A 17,279-nucleotide genomic window follows, 5' to 3' on the forward strand; every position below is an offset into this window, starting at 1 on the left:
CCCATACTTACCTGAGCCCCATTGCGATCCAGCGCTGTGCATGAGCTTGCTTTGTCCCTCCTCGCTGGGCAGATCGATAGAAGCAGAAGCAGAATTCTTGTCAATCAACTCCAGTGCTGAGGAAGTGGGGGTGGGGCCGAGCCTCACTGTCTGTGTCAAATGTCAGTAGAAATTTGGCTCTGTCAGTAAAATTGTCATGTTATGTCAGTAAATTTCACTTTAGCAGGTTGGCAACCATAGGTGGCGATGATATGTTGAGGGAAAGGTGAAGGCAAGGCAAAGGTAAGGTGAAGGAAAGGTGAAGGGAAAGCTAAGGGGAGGTGAAAGCATGGTACGTTGCAGGAAAGGTGAAGGTGAGGCAAAAGTAAGGTGAAGGGAAGATGAGGGCCAGGTGAAAGAAAGAGGAAGGGGAAGCCATGGTAAGGTGAAGGGAATATGAATGTAAGGTGAAAGGAAAGAGAAGGGAAGGTGATGGTGAGGTAAAGGTAAGGAGAAGATGAAGGTGATGCAAAAGTAAGGAGAAGATAAGGTGAGGTAAAAGTAAGGAGAAGGTAAGGTGAGGTAAAGGTAAGGAGAAGGTGAGGTGAGGTAAAAGTAAGGAGAAGGTAAGGTGAGGTAAAAGTAAGGAGAAGGTGAGGTAAAGGTAAGGAGAAGGTAAAGTGAGGTAAAAGTAAGGAGAAGGTAAGGTGAGGTAAAAGTAAGGAGAAGGTAAGGTGAGGTAAAAGTAAGGAGAAGGTAAGGTGAGGTAAAAGTAAGGAGAAGGTAAGGTGAGGTAAAAGTAAGGAGAAGGTAAGGTGAGGTAAAAGTAAGGAGAAGGTAAGGTGAGGTAAAGATGAGGTGAAAGTGAAGGTGAGGTAAAGGTAAGAAGAATGTAAGGTGAAACTAAGGTGAAAGGAAAGAGAAGGGAAGGTGAAGGGAGGAAGAAGGAAAGACAAAGGGAAGGTGAAGGTGTGGCCATGGTAAGTAAAAGGAAAGGTGAAGGTGAGGTGAAGGTAAGGGAAGGACAGGTGACTGTGCCCAGTCGGTGGGCCCCCATTAAAGGGCCCCTGTTGCTTCCCCTGCATATACAAGCTGAAGCTTACTTTAACCCCTTCCTGCCAGCGTACAATATAATCAGTTCAATTTGGGCAGCATTCAGTAAGGGGTTAATGCAAACAAACAAATGCCGCTTCCCTGGTTGTGTGCAATAGGTGAGCATCTCCAGCCCCGTCCAGGTAAGTGGCTCCGACACATCATCAGGACAGTCGGGAGAGCGGTGTTTTCAGGGAAAGTCAATAGTCGGTCTCTTTTTATTCAAAGTTTAATTTCAGTCTGAGTAGCTCAGAGGGAGCTTTGAAGTTTTCAGCCGCCCTGAGGCATGAGGCACTGTACGCCTCCCTGGCGGAACTAGTTCCTATGGTACTGGCAGGCAACATGAAGTGAGCTTACACGAACAAGAAGTACCGGACAACAATGACGCAATGAGGTCACGAATCCGCTCCGGTTCTCCTGTAGTAAAAAGCGTGAGGCGCGCCCCCGTTCAGAACTCCCCGGAGCTGGGCGCGCTCCCGCCGGTGTGCTCGTCCACCGACAATAACAGCAGCAGCTGCAGGAGAAGCTTCAGTCAGAAGAGGAGGATCGCTGTGCGCTGACAGGACTGGCCCCTGCCGCCGGCCACAGGGGCCCTGACACCTCACTACACCCTACTGAGGGCGGGAACAGAGCCTGACACCCCACTAAAGGCAAGAGCAGTCACTGACACCCCAGTGAGGGCAAAAGACAAGACTGACACCCCACTGAGGGTGGAAACTGAGCCTGACACCCGACTGAGCACAGAAGAAAAGCCTGACACCCTGTTAAGGACAGAAGTAGAGCCGGACACCCCATTAAGAAGAAAAAGACAGAGTGACCCCCAACTACACCCACTGAGGGCAGGAGGAAATACTGGATCCCCACTTGGAACAAGGGGAGAGCCTGACACCCCATTCAAGGGAAAGGACAACCTGTGACTCTTGTGAGGGTAAGAGGAGATCCTGACACCCCACTGAAATCAAGTGAGCCCCAGGTTGAGCACCTTCCAGGCTGGGTGACATCCGGGTGCTCTCTAGAATCTGCTTCAGAAGATATTCTTTACCTCAGAAGCGGACCTTGAGGAGCTCACCCCCTGCTTGGTGCTGCCAGGGCTGCGCCCCCAAATCTCTGAAAGACACTAAGCTTAGGCTGTAAAGGGGGTGCAGCTTTTCACAGAGCAATCTGTAGCCCCCAAACTCTCTGTAAACTATACAGCCCCCAAATTGTGACTGTATAGGGCCACAGGACTCCCAGTATCTCCGTGCATGCCAACATCCTTCCTATTGTAAACTTTGAACGACCCCTGGAGCTCAGGAGCATGGAAACTTCGTGCAATTAGCAGTACACCCCGAACAGGACTGTGAGGAGTATAAAAGCTGAGCGCAATCTGGAGGAACTGCAGACCAACAAGAAGACACCTCAGGAGCTCCCCACCCAGAGGACGGCTCCCTAAGAAGTCCATGTGAGAACGACTGATGGTGGAGGAGCAGCCCAGACCCTGACTGAAAATAGGAAAGCACTCACAAAAGGTGACTGCAAATTGCATGTTAGTCCAGACAAGGACTGTAAAGAGTGCAGCACTCAGGAAGACAGCACTGCAACAGCTGATAGTAAACAGGACAGCACATGTCAGTGCACCCCAAAAGCTTCCTGTAAAGAGGAGAGCACCTCAAGAACAGACTGTGGGCTGCTCAGTACTCTCAGAGCCTGCTGCTGGTCGCTCTACCACACTGACTATCTACAGGCAGCGGATCTCCCAAGATGCTACTTCCAAAACCTGCTGGAATATAGAGCTTAACCCTTGTACCAGCACAAGGCAGGACAGGCTCCTAGACTTCACTGGATGCCTACAGGTCACCCTGAAACCTACAGAACATCTCAACAGCTTACTAAAAAGGTCACAGGCGAAATATCACTTCTTCATTGCAGCTTGGACCCCAGGACCCTGCTACACACGGGATATTACCCATAGGAAGAATTACTGGACAGCCTACTATATATAGAAGTGTATCACCACAGGTCTAGGAAAACTGGGCTACCCCCTACCCTGGGCACCATCCTAATTAGGACAGCATCCCTGCACCCTGCCTAATATCAGGACACAACCTGTTGTCTTCCATGTACCTGGCACCTCCGTGTCTCTTGCAGGATGCATCCTGCGTCACTCATGTGATCTCTTTGAAGTCTTGGTTGCTGAATTAGACTCCAGAGACCCATTCATTTGCCTATTTGAGGAGGCCAAGCTGACAGAAAAGGGGTCATCCTACCATCATTCCTTAGACCGGATTTGGACCACCTGAAAAGGCCTAATGGTCCAGAAGCAGGACCTCACCTAACCGCAAGAAGACTTCCACTATTTAAAGGTTTATTCATTTAATTTTTTTCTGTAGATTCAGGCTAGGGTTTGTGTTCTGCTAGGAAAGCCTGCATGAGCCCCGTGAGGTTATTAATGACAGCTACTCACGTTTCTTTGGCTGCGTACCTCGTGGAATATTAAATTGTATATTTTGGAACATTGCAGAAAATTGGTGCACCTACATTTTTGCTGACCAATTTTTGTAGCAAAACTGATAGCAGCTTCACTGACAATGGTGAGTTAGTCTGAGGTTTTAAAAAAAACAATAGTAAACATTCAGAGGCAGTTTACCCTTTCCACATTTTTTAAAAGAAAGTTTAGAGCTTGCAGGGTTGACACTATGACCAATTTAAGGACAGTGATCCTTCGCCAGACCAAAGGACCAAAATCTTGACACATTGCACACCTTGTAAGGAAAAAAAAAGTCAGGGATTAGAAAGGTGACAAATCTCAGTGGATGGTGTGTAGATAGCTCAGCTCTAGTTTGTCCATGTGTGTTATTTTTTCATCCATTTAGAAACAGCCTGACCATTGAAATGTTGTGCTTGCTTGATAGTTCCCTACCTTACGAAGCTAAGGGCTGGACAGTTTGATGCAGAATTAAGGAGCCAGTCAGGCCAGCCAGTGTGTAGTAAACAGGCAATTTTATGAAACTACCGGTAGTTGAAATATTTCTCAAACAATTAGGTGACAGCTGGATTTACTTTTCCTTTATTGGATGCCTTGCTTTTGGAATATTTCTAGTGCTGAAACATGTCCCACAGACTGCCAGCACAGGTGTATAGTTCCCCTGCACTGTTGTGGTAAAATTGCTTAAACATCTTTAACCTAACCAGCTGATTTTTCACTTTTTCTGTACCAAGGTCACCTTATTTGCAATATCCTTCTGCGGCTTTTACTATTCTGTTGGGAGAGTTGTTAAATACACAACACAAACTTGCATCAATATTTTGGGTTGGCAGGTGAAATCATGCACTTTCAAATTGATCATCATATTCAGTCAGTCTTCTAGCTTCATATTGGTCCACTGATGCTCAGTCATTTTTTTTCTTCTTTATTGGTCTGTGGCAATGAATTTTTAGCAACTATTGTTCTACAGTAACTTGTTTACATTTTGTCTCTTTGTTTTCCTGTAAGTGAATTAAAAATTCAGACTAATATTTTCTTCTGTTTTTCTGTTTATTATATAGTGTTATCAGAGTTGTTTTTTTTCTCTTTGCGTATTCCTTTTTTGATGATCATCTGTGCTTTGAACTAGCTTGTAGGCTGAGACCCGTGATGCATGTGTGGATAGTCGGTATTTATGCATGCAAGTGGGTTGTTGATTATTTGGATTGTGTTGGAGTGTCCTTCAGCTTCTCATCATGATTTGCAGAAAAATGGTTGTGTTTTGCTTGCTGGAAAGGGCAGCTGATTGAATGGTGTGGTGTCGGAGTCTGGGAAGTGATATTTGATTTACAACAACCCTGAGTAGTTTAGGAACACAAGCCCTAGGCTGGTCATGCTAAAACTTGTAGTTCACCAGCTGCTGTAGGTGGTCCATCTTTTGCAAGTTTTGCTGCTGGTGAGGTTTCATTTCAATAATTTGGGGGGACACATAATTTCACCTCCAGCCACTGATATGGAGTCTTTAGTTTGGTGATGGATTATGCCTTGGTTTAGAGTGTGAACTGAGGTTAAACTAGGTCGATGCAGTGCTTATTTTTGTTATTTTTGTGAGTTTTGCTTTAACTATGTTTGTTTAAAAAGATCTTGCTGTTCATGTCACAAACATGTTATGACAACTGAGCATTTACTTCTATGGCAGCTGAGGAGCTCTGCTAAATAATACAGGGCTGATAGGAAAACTACATAAAGAGTTTGGTTACCATATTATTGCAATAACAGGAATTCCAGATTATTGTTTAATGTATCATTATATAATGCTGAATTCAGAGACAGTATATATTATTTGACTTTTATATAGATCTGATATATTCTGTGGTGCTGTACAAAGAACATAGAAACAGTCACATTAGTCTCTGCACCAGAAGAACTTAGGGGGGGATTTACTAAAACTGGTGTACACAGAATTGGGTGCAGCTCTGCATAGCAACCAATCAACTTCTAGGTTTTATTGTCAAAGCGTAAATGAACAAGCTGAAGTTAGGAGCTGATTGGTTACTATGCACAGCTGCACCAGATTCTGTGTACACCAGTTTGAGTAAATCTACCCCCTCACACTCTAATGTTCCTGTCACACCTGCATACTATTATTATTATTATTATGATACATTTGCATAGCTCTGACATATTCTACAGAGTTGTATAGAGCCTACACTAAGCCATTTACATCAGTTTCTGCACCAAAAGAGCTTACATTCCACAGTCACACACTAATGTTATTATTATACAGTCATATAGATGCACTGACTTGGGCCTGTTTTGGTGACAGCTTAATAAACAGTGTATAAAATACCTTTAACATTTTTTTATAATGATAATATGCTGATAGAATTTTTTCCCAATAGGGAACGGTTATAGAGTTATTATTAAATATACCGTTGTGCAACTGATAATATTTTATGAATTTTCTTCCTTTCCCCCCTAAACTTCACTTTGTGACATGCTTCTAGCTCTGCCCCATTCTCCAAGATTTTACCACATGCCAATGGTGATCTGAACACTCACTACACCACTGCAGGTGTAGCACACAAAGGCTGTGTTTAGCTTGGTGTATTTGCTGGCAGTACACAGTGCAGCTAACAGCAGCTTCAAAAGAGAAGCAGTGCATGCAGTGATTTTTTTTTACATTAAAATGACAAAAATCTGAGTTTATTCCCTTTTAAAAATGTAGATATGGAAAGATGTGTTGTGTTGAATGCATGTTTAAATGAAATATATTAGCCCATGCGATGCATCTGTGAGGGGCCAGGTGAACTTCCCCTTTAATAAAGGAGGCTGTTATTTTCCTGTGTTGTGCAGATATCATGGAGCAGTGAGTCCATTAAATCTGAGATGGAGGAGAGAGTTGCCCTATCATATATAACAGTAAAGGTCAGAGAACGCTGCCATAAAACGCATGGTTGAGATTATTTACGTCCCTTCCACATGAATTATTCGCCATTCAGGAACCAGATAGTGCGTGGAGGGTTAAGGTTACATGTTAGTCATTGACTTGACAGGTAGATGGCTCTGATGTCCTCCTTCAATCAATTTCCCAGGCAATGTGCCTCCCTCCAGTCTTCCACTCCAAACATCCTAAGAATTTAAGGAACAGTCCATTCAGGAGATAAAAAATTACAATCAAAAGGTACTGTAAGAATGAAAACTTCTGGCATTACTTCAGGTCATATGGCTTCAGTGAATCTCTAAGAACCGAAGAGTCTGGACAGTATACTAGGAAAATCCTAATTTCACTTTAGTGCTTTAGCCCCACCACCTCTTGCCCATTACTGTTGGTCAGTAAGCCTACTCTTACAATAAGGCTGCAGTAGGTGAGGTACTGTAGAGCTTGGGCCAAAACTCCCATCTTACAAGGTAACATTGGCATCTGCATTGTAGAGCGCAATGGGTTTTGGGGCTTGCGGAGGCTCTAGAACACAGGTGTCAAACTGGTGGCCCTCCAGCTGTTGCCAAACTACAAGTCCCATGAGGTAATCCAAGACTGACAGTTACAAGCATGACTCCCAAAGGCAGAGACATGATGGGACTTGTAGTTTTGCAACAGCAGGAGGGCCACTAGATGGACACCCCTGCTCTAGAAGATAACTGAAGGCAGGTACTAGTAATCTATGAGCTACATCCTGCTGGCAACCTACCTTCTCACAGTTAAGTGCACTCTCTGTGCACATGTGCTGTCTGTTTATTGTCCCCAATTTTCACTGCAGTTGTCAGCATCTGTCCGTCTAACTAGATAATCCCTGAGGTTGTTAGTACCCACATTTTCTGGGCAGCCCTAAATTGGAGCCTTTGTAATGCAACCAGTGTTTTCCCTGGGTCCAGCACTGAGCCCGCTGAAGCCGATGTGTGGATGACAAACGTGAGAGGGAGGTTGTACGGTACAGAATCAGTTCCTCAAAGCTTCAGTCCTGAGTTTCACTGTGAAAAGCCTGTTGAATCTGGGTGTTATGGGTGATATTAAAGGCAGATTATAGTCTGCCTTTAATATTGCCACAGTAGTAGTTGATTTCACGTATAACCTGCGACTACTCCTTAAATGGACTTCTTATATGTAGTTCAACAGTAGTGGATTAAGCTGTGTATCTGGGGTTCTAGTTTAAACTTGAAGATGTGATTGAAGCTGAATTTCATACTATGCAGTTGCTCCATGATGTCCTTAGTGGGTGCATACAGCATGAAGCTTCAGAAATAATTCTAAGCAGAAAGTGAAACTAGTCCAGCAAACCTTTCAGCTGAAGAATATGTAAACCCAGCATTTCATATACCTGATATGTGAGGACAGTGGTCAGTCTTCTGGCTTTGCAGGGAACTCAGCCTGCTCTCTTCTAATGATCAAACTTGTGGTGACATTCCCCCCCCATACAGCCATTCACTGGGAAGATCAGTGTACTGCTGTTTCTTCTCCCAACTCTCTAAGCTCCTTAAGTAGCTGCAAACAGAGGGTTTGTGATCACTTATAAAAAAGGGGGAAAAAGGTATTATAGAATTTTTTTTTATATGTATATACAAATGTTTTACCTTTCACTTCTATTTTAATCCATATGGGTTATTTTACAAGGTGAGGATTTACATATACTTTAGGGCAAACCATTTACTTATCTTATTTCGTTCTGACCTCTCTATAATTTGCTGCAGCAATAATGACAAGAACACCTCGTGTTACGAATGGGTATTTTTCCTGAATCGTGTTGCCCTCACTCTTCTTACTGTATCACAAATCAAATTCAAGCATCCAAGGCAGGTTTGGTTAAGATAAATTTCAGGTATGAATATTTTATACGTAGTTATATTGGTCCAATTTGCAGCACTGTAATTATACATATACCATACCTGACTGATGCTGCTGGAAGCTGGAAATCAGTGGTTACCACTGCTAATCTAGTCAACTTCATCTGCTTCTGGGCTCTGTGTCGAGTGTTTGCCCTGCTGCATTCTAAACACAGAAGGTCGGCCACTTGGCAGTGGTGTCGTTTAGAGAATGCTTTGTGTTTTCTGAATAAATGCTAAGTGTTCTCTAATTGGACACTGCCTTGCCTCTCTGTCTTGTCCAATCAGAGAATGCTTTGCATTCATTCAGAAAATGCAAAACATTTTCTGAATGGTTCCCGTGCTCAGTGGCCACCCTTCTGTGTTCGGTAAGCAGAAGTGAAACCACTCAGCATAGGACCCAGAGGCACGTGGAGATAACTGTCATGTCTACTTCAATGTTTTCCAGCTTCCAAGGGCACCTGCCTGGTATGTCATATACATAGTTGCATGGCTGCGTAGATAAAAATATCTATACCTGGAATTCTGCTTTAAGATTGGTGACTGAGAGAAGCTTCCTATTACTACTAATACTTTATTACGTTAGGTTTTCGAGACACTGAGGAGTCTGCAGTGGGCACATTTGGGATTCTTCTTCTGCATTACAAAAGGGGTTCTCGGATCACTAGTGTTCTCTGCATTTCATTTCATTTTTCGGCTCCATGCACACTAGTGTCTTTTTAAGCTCCTAGAAACTATTCCGAGCATTAACTCCAAGGAGCTAATAGTGTTATCCTATATGTCCATGCACACTACTTTATGCTAGAAGCGTTTTTTAAACTTCAGAGTTTAGAAGAAGAAAACAATTGTTTTTGTAGAGTTTTTGGGAGCGTTTTCCAGGCAGAAAAAAAAGCTGAACACTCCTAAATGCTACTAAAATACTACTACAAGCCAGCACAGAAATGCTATTATCAGCATTTTTCATCCAGTTTTTATAGTGTTTTTTGAGCTTATAAAAATGCTAGTGTGCATGGTGCCTTACCTGGTCTGTATTTTCTCCAGTGTCATGAACTTAGGAAGCTGTAGAAAACAGGATAGGTGTTATATTCTCATATTTTAACACATAATGTAATCTGCAGTCTTCAGCTTGTATCTCTGATAGCCATGTTACATAACATAATCCCTATTAATAACTGTTTTATGGTGTTCCCATTCTTCTGACTTCTAAGCACATGTGTAGACATGGTAGGTGTTAGTATCTGTGTGTGGTCACAATTCAATTTTATTCCAGCACAGCTGAGCAGGTCTTAGGTTTTTTCTGTATAGAAGGGGTACATTATTATACAGTCAAAGCAGGATTCACTGTCTGTTGAGGGCCATTTTCTCCATGTGGAGGTGGTTCCATTGGCAGTACATAATCGAGGCTTGGGCTTTGGTGAATGGCAGTAGTTCTTGACCGAAAAATGAAGAGCATTTGGAGCATTCATAAAGGTCAAGCTTGTGAGCTGATAGCGTTCTTAATTAATGAGTCAGGTTTCAAAAGGGAAATCACAGCAATCGTGCAATCTAACATAATGTGGCTAATTGCCTCTGTAAACTTCCAGCAATCAGCATATTTCAAGGTTAAAGGGGGTTTTCCACTCTACATTGCAGTTTGGCCAACCCCCAGCTTGATCCTTTTTATAATTAAAGATAAGGTAGTCAAACCCTGCAGGATAAGGTATTCATGTTATCACTCATTGCAAGTGCACCCCTTTTTATGGTGTTTACATTTTTCTCATGTGCTGGCAGACAGGCATATCCAGTAAAAAAAACATTCATGTTGTAGTTTTAGATCTGATCAATGCTGAATACTACAAAACACCCCACTGAATGTTATCTTTGTTGTACCAGATGTATATCTGTATTGAGTTATTGACTGCGGCTTTTGAACATCTCATGTTAACTGGATAGAGGAGGACAGTTTTCAAGGTTGCAGGTAATAATAACAAATGATGGAAGAATCTTCTGCGTAGTCCTGCAGAATGTGGATGTTTTTTGGTGGAATTATAGGATGTAAGGATCTCAGGGTATGGGGGTATATATAATGATAGTAGCCATAAGAGCAGGCATGAGGCAGAGGACCAGAGTCTGTTATAACTGCAAGCTCAGAATGGTGTTGTCACTGTTCTTATTCTATGAAGCCCTATAGCATAGCAGGAGTTGAGGAAGGGGTGGGGGGGTCACAAGAGTATTGACATTACTTTACTAATGTTTTTTGTAGATCCTGTGTACACCTGTGTATTTAGCAGTTTGACTGGAGTTGTTGTCCTTGAAATGTATAGTCATCATTTAAATTCAAATTACACATATTATTGAACTTTAAATGAATGTCAAAAGATATATATATATATATATATAAAAAGGGTCTCTTTTCTATTTAACAAGAAATGCAGGAAGGAGGCTTTGGGTTTTGATGTTTCATTTTGATGGAGCCAATTACTTTAGCTGTCTGGGCCTTCGGAAAACATCAGGCAGTTTAACACATTCAGAGGGTGAAATGACAGCCTGGTACAGCAGCCTTCGTTCCTTGGAAGCGGTGTAAAATGACCCCCCGCTGATGCCCGGCTGAAAATAGCTTGCGGGAAGCACGGCGGTATTATCTCTCCAAATGAGCATCAGTTTGCGGCTGGATGGCACACTTCTCCTTCATATATGGGGGCGAGGGGTCTCATTAGCTTTGAGGAAGTGAAAACGCAGCTTGGCGCACCTCCAGATCAACACCACAGCAAGTGATAAGAAGCAGGTCTTGTAATTATGCTCCAGTGCCCGGTCTGCTGTGTTATTGCAGAACTGGGAGAGCTTAAGAGGAAGGGAGAAATAATTATGTTGGCTTGTAACAAACAAAAAAAAAGAATTAGTGACAGTGATATATAGCGGTTTCCTTAATTATTTTTGACTATCGAGCTGAAGAGTGATGTCAGCTGGAAGATGGCTGATTGTTGCCATGTTTTTTTTAAAGGCACAAGCCATTTAAAATTGTAAATGGAGCCTTAATATGCAAACATGGAACGTAGCTCACTGCTCAGGGCTTCTGTATTTATGCATGCATTGTGTAATGCGTTCGTCCACCCCATTTCTTGCTGTCTGTAATCTGGTGACCTGGGAACCCCTGCTTGATGCATGAGAGGATTTTGCAAGCACACCCCCTGCAAGCTCCTTGCTGTCTCTCACATACAGAAAAGCTGTTATATCAATGTGCCAGAAGTATCTCACACTCACCAGTCCCTTCCAGGCTTGGCAGTTTGAATCAGATCTATGACACAGTAAACCAAGAGGAGTTTACACAGAACAGGCTTGAGAAACCAGACCCTCTCACCCCCATGCGAGGAGCTCTCTAGGTTTTGTCTGCAGGGACTACAAGGCAAACTGAAAGGTTCTCTAGAAAGGACAAACCCAGATTTATTTAACTTGCTCACTGCTCTATTCATCTGTCATGTTAATGACTTTTCCTCATGCGACAGTGTTGGGGTATGGTGATAGGCAGCTTGCACTCAAGCTGCTGGCAAAGCTATCAGTGAGTGGGTGGTTATTCTTTCAAGAGAACCTGTCATTTTGCTCTAAGCAGGCAGTATTAGAGTGAAATGCCTGCCATAACTGCATAGTTTGCTGGAAACGTTAGTTGGTAATGTTCAATTGTATCCTAGATGTTCCCCTCCCTCTGCCTTTTGATGGGGATACAGTGGTATGGATAGCCATAATTATGAGATGAGTGGTAGCTGATTGACAGTTGAATCAAGGAAGGTCTCATTTTTTCCCCCAATAATGGTTCCACCAGAGGTTTGTCTGCTTAGTACATTAACGTACACCTTTAGCCAAAACCATTGTGCATGTTGCAGTGCAGGGGCCACAGTAACCTCCTGGAGGTGCTCCACATTGCATGTTGTGATGTCGTAGGGGCTGTTCCTACTTATGCTATTGCCAGCCCAGGACCCAGGTAGTGGGGAAGCCTTTCTGCAATGGGTTTTTTTAAGTAAATCAGACTGATCTCCACTTTGCAAATTTTAACTTTTATTTAACTGTTTGCTTCTACCTGACACATATGGTGACAGGTTTCCTTTAACATATGTAGGAGTAAAGCTGGGAAGGTTCCCATTGCATCCTGGGTGCCAAGTGTGTTTAATCGTTTAGATTTGTTTATTTGTGACAGGAGCAGAAAGAGAATGATCCACACATGGAAGAAATATGCATTAACCCAGTTAGCAATTGTTTTAAGGCTCATGAACATGAGCATAAAAAATGCTGCATCCAGATCTATACAGCATATAGTGTTTTAAAGATCCAAATATAGCAGTATTGTATGTTATGGGCCCAATGCACACAGCTGCGTTTTGCTCAGTAATCTTGCACCTTGTTCAGCTGTGTGAAATCCAAGTAGAAAATTCTGTGTCCATGGTCAGTATTTTTGCCTAATTTTTATGCATACACATGTAAACACATAAACATCTGTACTTGCTAGGATTAAAAACTGATCAAGAGGCATGGAAGAAGAAGCATTTTATGGATGTTTACGCAATAGACGCCTCTTGCACACTGCTGCCAAAACACTGTTTTTCAGGCATACAGGCTTTTTTTTTTACTGATCTAAATGCAACCCATTGTTTTCCATGTGCCTGTACACACAAGCACATAAACATAGTCTGCGAATAGATGAGTAAAAAATGCAGAAATCTGAGTTGCCAGTCAGTATTTTACGCGTGTACACGCATGTGTGCTTAAAATGTTAATTTGAAGAGGTTACAATTTTTGTACTAGTGCATGCGCATACGTGCAAAAATGCACAAAGAAAAAGCCCTAAAATTTCAGCCAGGAATACTGATGTTCAAGCATCAGTAAATATCAGTACCATTTGTAAGTACCCTGGAAACATTTTGCAGGCCATTGCATGCTTTTTTTTATGCAGGATCTTTCTGCCAGCAATGTCCTGTGTAGATATTTCAGGGATGTTCAATTCATATCGCCCGACACCTGGGACATGTAGTTCTGGGCAGGTAGTTTTTTTTTAACCTTTAGCCCTGCTGTGGGCAAGCAGCAGAGCTCATCTGTCAGGTGAAAGCAATCAGTTGCTTCCACACAGCCCATTATGTTGCCAGCTTCCACCCCCCTGCCCACTATGTCTTCCTGGCTCCGCTTGACCATCTGCAGGCCCGGGACCAGTTCAGCGGGTGCCGGCGAGTATAGGGCAAGGAGGAGAGTGGATACATCTGCTTCCCTCCCCTTCTTGTACTGACCCGAAAGTGATGTGATGTCCCCATTGACAGATTTCCCGGCGATCGAGGCTGGGAAAGAATGTAATGCAGTGCGATGTGCACTGCATTACATCCAGTGTAGTACAGGGGAGACATTGGGGGTCTTTTAGACCCTGGATGTCTCAAAAAAAGAGAACCTGTCACCAAAAATCATCACATAGGAAACTTTTTGTCTCCTATGTGATAACAAAAAAGTTAAGTAAGAAAAAAATTTTTATGTAAAAAAAAAATTAAAGTTACACCCTAGCATATAAACCTCCCAAAAATTTTCAAGGCCCCCCATCCCCACATATGTACACACATACAAACGTAAAAGCTGGGGCGCCTACGCATGAAAACAACGATTGCAGTACGCATGTTACATATCACCACGCATACCAGAATGAGAGCAATCATTCTAGCACCAGGTTTTCTCATAACACTAAACTGATGACCTATAAGGAGCTTTAAAAGCGTCATCTATAGAAAGTAGAGGGTACTAAAGTTTGTTGCCATTTCACGAGCGCATGCAAATTTAAGGTTTGACATGTTGGATATTTATTTACTTGATGCAACCTCGTCTTTTTTATATTTTACAAAAAAAATTGATAGTTTATTCCTTTTTGTGCCCTAAAATTAGCTTAAGTGTATTTTTTACTAATATTTTGCATTTTGCTATACCTTTGTTATAATATTGTGTGACATAAAAAATTGGAACTACCACTATTTTATTCTCTAGGGTCTCTGATTTCAGAAAATATATCATGTTTTGGAGTTTTGTGTAATCTTCAGGCCTTAAATGATATTTTAAACGTGTGCAAAAAACAAAAACAGCTCTGGCAGCGAAAGAGATAAAGGATAAGCTGGATACTCCCCTTTCCTGACAAGCACCCAACTGGTGCTTATTACACTGCAAGGTCTCTTCCCTGGGTGTGGTGCTGGAGACAGGCAGGGAGGGGAGAAGGAGATAAAAAGCACAATGTTAAAAATATTAAATGTTTAAGTCACCATAAAGCCCCTTTTGTTTTTTAAAAGCCCAAGACATTACTTAAAGCAGAATTAAATACGGTTTTGGTTAAAAAAAAATGTTTTTTATCAGGACAAGTAGATTGTCATGAGGGACAAGTAGATTGGGACACCAATTTAGTCCCTGGACAAGTAGTTTTTTTCAAAAAAATTCCACACCCCTGCAGATATCAGTATATCATTACACCCATTTACATGAGTCCTGATTATCTTGTTTGCATTTTTTTTAGTATTGTACTGAACAACCTATAGTATATGTGTGCCTTCGCTTTTAACTGCTTTTTTGAAGCAGCCAGAAGGTATTGAGAAGCAAACAATTTAGTGGGTGATGGGATCTTTCAGAGCTGCCACCTGAGAGATCATGTAATCTTTCTCCTATATTCTGTAAGTGAATCTATAGGATTTGCAGCTATTTTTTGGAATATTACAATGTATTTTTTGCTGCTGCAACACTTTTTATCACAAACAATCCAATAAATTGTCAGTTTTACAAAGTTTACCATTTTTGCCTGTTTTGCTACTTTGCTGTACATTTTTCTCTTTCTGCAAGGCCATGTTTAAAGTGGTTCTAAACCACAGACATGAAATATGAACAAAGCTTCTCCCTCTATAGTGTGTACTTGTCTCAATTAAGAGTACTTAGGGGGATATTTACTAAAATTGGTGCACTCAGAATCTGGTGGTAGCCAATCAGCTTCTCACTTCAGCTTGCTCAGTTAAGCTTTGGCAATAAAACTTTGAAGCTGATTGGTTTCTTTGCCAAGCTCAACCAAATTTTTCACTCTCTAGGTTTGGTAAATAACCCCCTAAGTGTCATTTCTGTCTGCTGCTTCATTCCCCTGCCATCAGAAGGAGTCATTTCTGACAAGTTTTCCTGACACCAAGAGACAAATGGTCATGGGGAGGGACCTTGCGCAGATTGACAGCCTTATCTCTGTTTCTGTGAGCTGTGTGAAAGGGGTGTGTCTCTTCCTTCCAATCAGCTCTCAGAGCTCTCCTCACTGAGCTCTGCAGACTATAACTTCAGCTCCCTGCCCCCTTTTTCTGAACTCTTGGACAAGCTTTAGAAATTCAGCACGGCTGTAGAGAAAAGAAGACTGCAGATAAACAGGCACAACTTATGTAGGAGGATTTGTTTCATCCCTGTGTATAACCTGAGGCCAGTCACTTCACTGGATATATGTAAGGGTTTACAACCATTTTAAATGAAGGAACCTATGGATAGAATTTCACATAAACAACCTTTCTTTTGCTTTTTGTTTTATTGCATTTTTTGTCATTTTTCATTATAAAATGTTGTCAACGATTTTTCTTTTTGAATTACAGCCGTTGTTCATCATTTTGATCTCTTTAAAGAAAGGAGGTGAAAAAATGCTAAAATATAAAGCTGCCTTTACACACAGTCTCCCACATCAACCATCCAAAATGTCACAGTGATATAGAAAACGTAAAAATCAAATTGGATGATTTGCTTTCTTTTTATATGGCTTAGAGGTTCAGCAGTTGTTGTGCTCCATGGTGTGATGCCAGGGGGGAGTCATTAAAAAGCCCATGTGAGCTGCCCATCCATGCCAAGTCACTCCTGGTAATGAACGGCGATGTGACGGCCGCCCATGCATTCTCAGTTTATGGTTTGTCCGGGGAATACAACGATGAGTGACCTCGCCTGTCTGCCTGTTTTACATCAAAGCACAAAGGCGCTCTCTGGGGACTCCATCTCATTGCCATCGCTTTATCTCGAGCCTTTAATATGCCATATCAAGCACTACTGTAAGGGAGCACTGGTACCTCAGATAACACTACGCTTGTCTGAGATGAAGATGAGTCTTTGCCTGCCTGTCTGCCTGCCTGCCTGCCCGAGTCAGTGCTTTTTGAGGGATATTACAAATGTGAGATTGTTAAACGTGCAGCAGTTTACTCATGAGTTTAAAATAACATGCCCCAGGCAGGGTACATCTTCATATTACAACAATGATCAACTCATTCAGTGTGTGGAAATTTTGAATTATTAACTGTAGCATAAAAGTAAAAATTTTCCTGGCTTTGTTCAGCTTTCTGCTATAGAGTGATAAGAAGACGAACACAATTCTGAAAGAAAATATGAAATAATGCTATCCATGGAGCACTACAGTCCTTTGGATTCCAGACTTGATTTTAAAGTGCAACTTTATGGGAAAAAAAAAACATGGGTGAACAAGCAGGATTTTTAATGCAGAAGAGACATGTTTTGTCTCTCGGCAATGCTGAGTTGACTGAACTCCCTCGTATACACAGGAGTGATGTCATCTCGGCCTGGTCAATGACAGTGGCCACCAACTGATACCTCAAAGCTGGGTGCTCCAGGACGCTGCATCACTGAAGCCAAAATGAATATAGCTGTGCTTTAAATGAGGTCTATTGTTCTGTGTGTATTATTAGGAATACTGGACTCCTCATTTTGTGGAGTATTCTTTACCAGTGACAACTGGGCACCCAGAGAACTATTATGTTTGCACAGACAGCACATCAGAAGCTGCTTCCTTTCAGACTCTCTTTCTTTTTGGTAACTCTTATAGACCTGCCTGAAGATGGAGGTGTGTTTGCTATAACTTATTCACACGGGTGTAAATATCAGCTTGTGCTTTTGAGCTTTATAAAGAATAGAGGGGCTAGGCAGAGCCTAGAAAATGTTA

The 17,279-nt window shown here is 42.1% G+C and overlaps 1 protein-coding gene across 1 annotated transcript in view; it reads left to right on the forward strand.

Moving 5' to 3' along the window:
- The first annotated feature begins 1,551 nt into the window (after positions 1-1,551).
- FAM163B (family with sequence similarity 163 member B) overlaps positions 1,552-17,279 on the forward strand; it is a 135,052-nt gene continuing 119,324 nt past the window's right edge. The window contains exon 1 of the mRNA XM_089677048.1: positions 1,552-3,413. The gene's annotated coding sequence lies outside the window, so the exon portion shown is untranslated. The remainder of the gene's footprint in view (positions 3,414-17,279) is intronic.

Source organism: Staurois parvus, unplaced genomic scaffold (assembly GCF_062004578.1).
Source record: "Staurois parvus isolate SC_StPar_1 unplaced genomic scaffold, SC_StPar_1.0 ptg000176l, whole genome shotgun sequence".
Taxonomy (NCBI): domain Eukaryota; kingdom Metazoa; phylum Chordata; class Amphibia; order Anura; family Ranidae; genus Staurois; species Staurois parvus.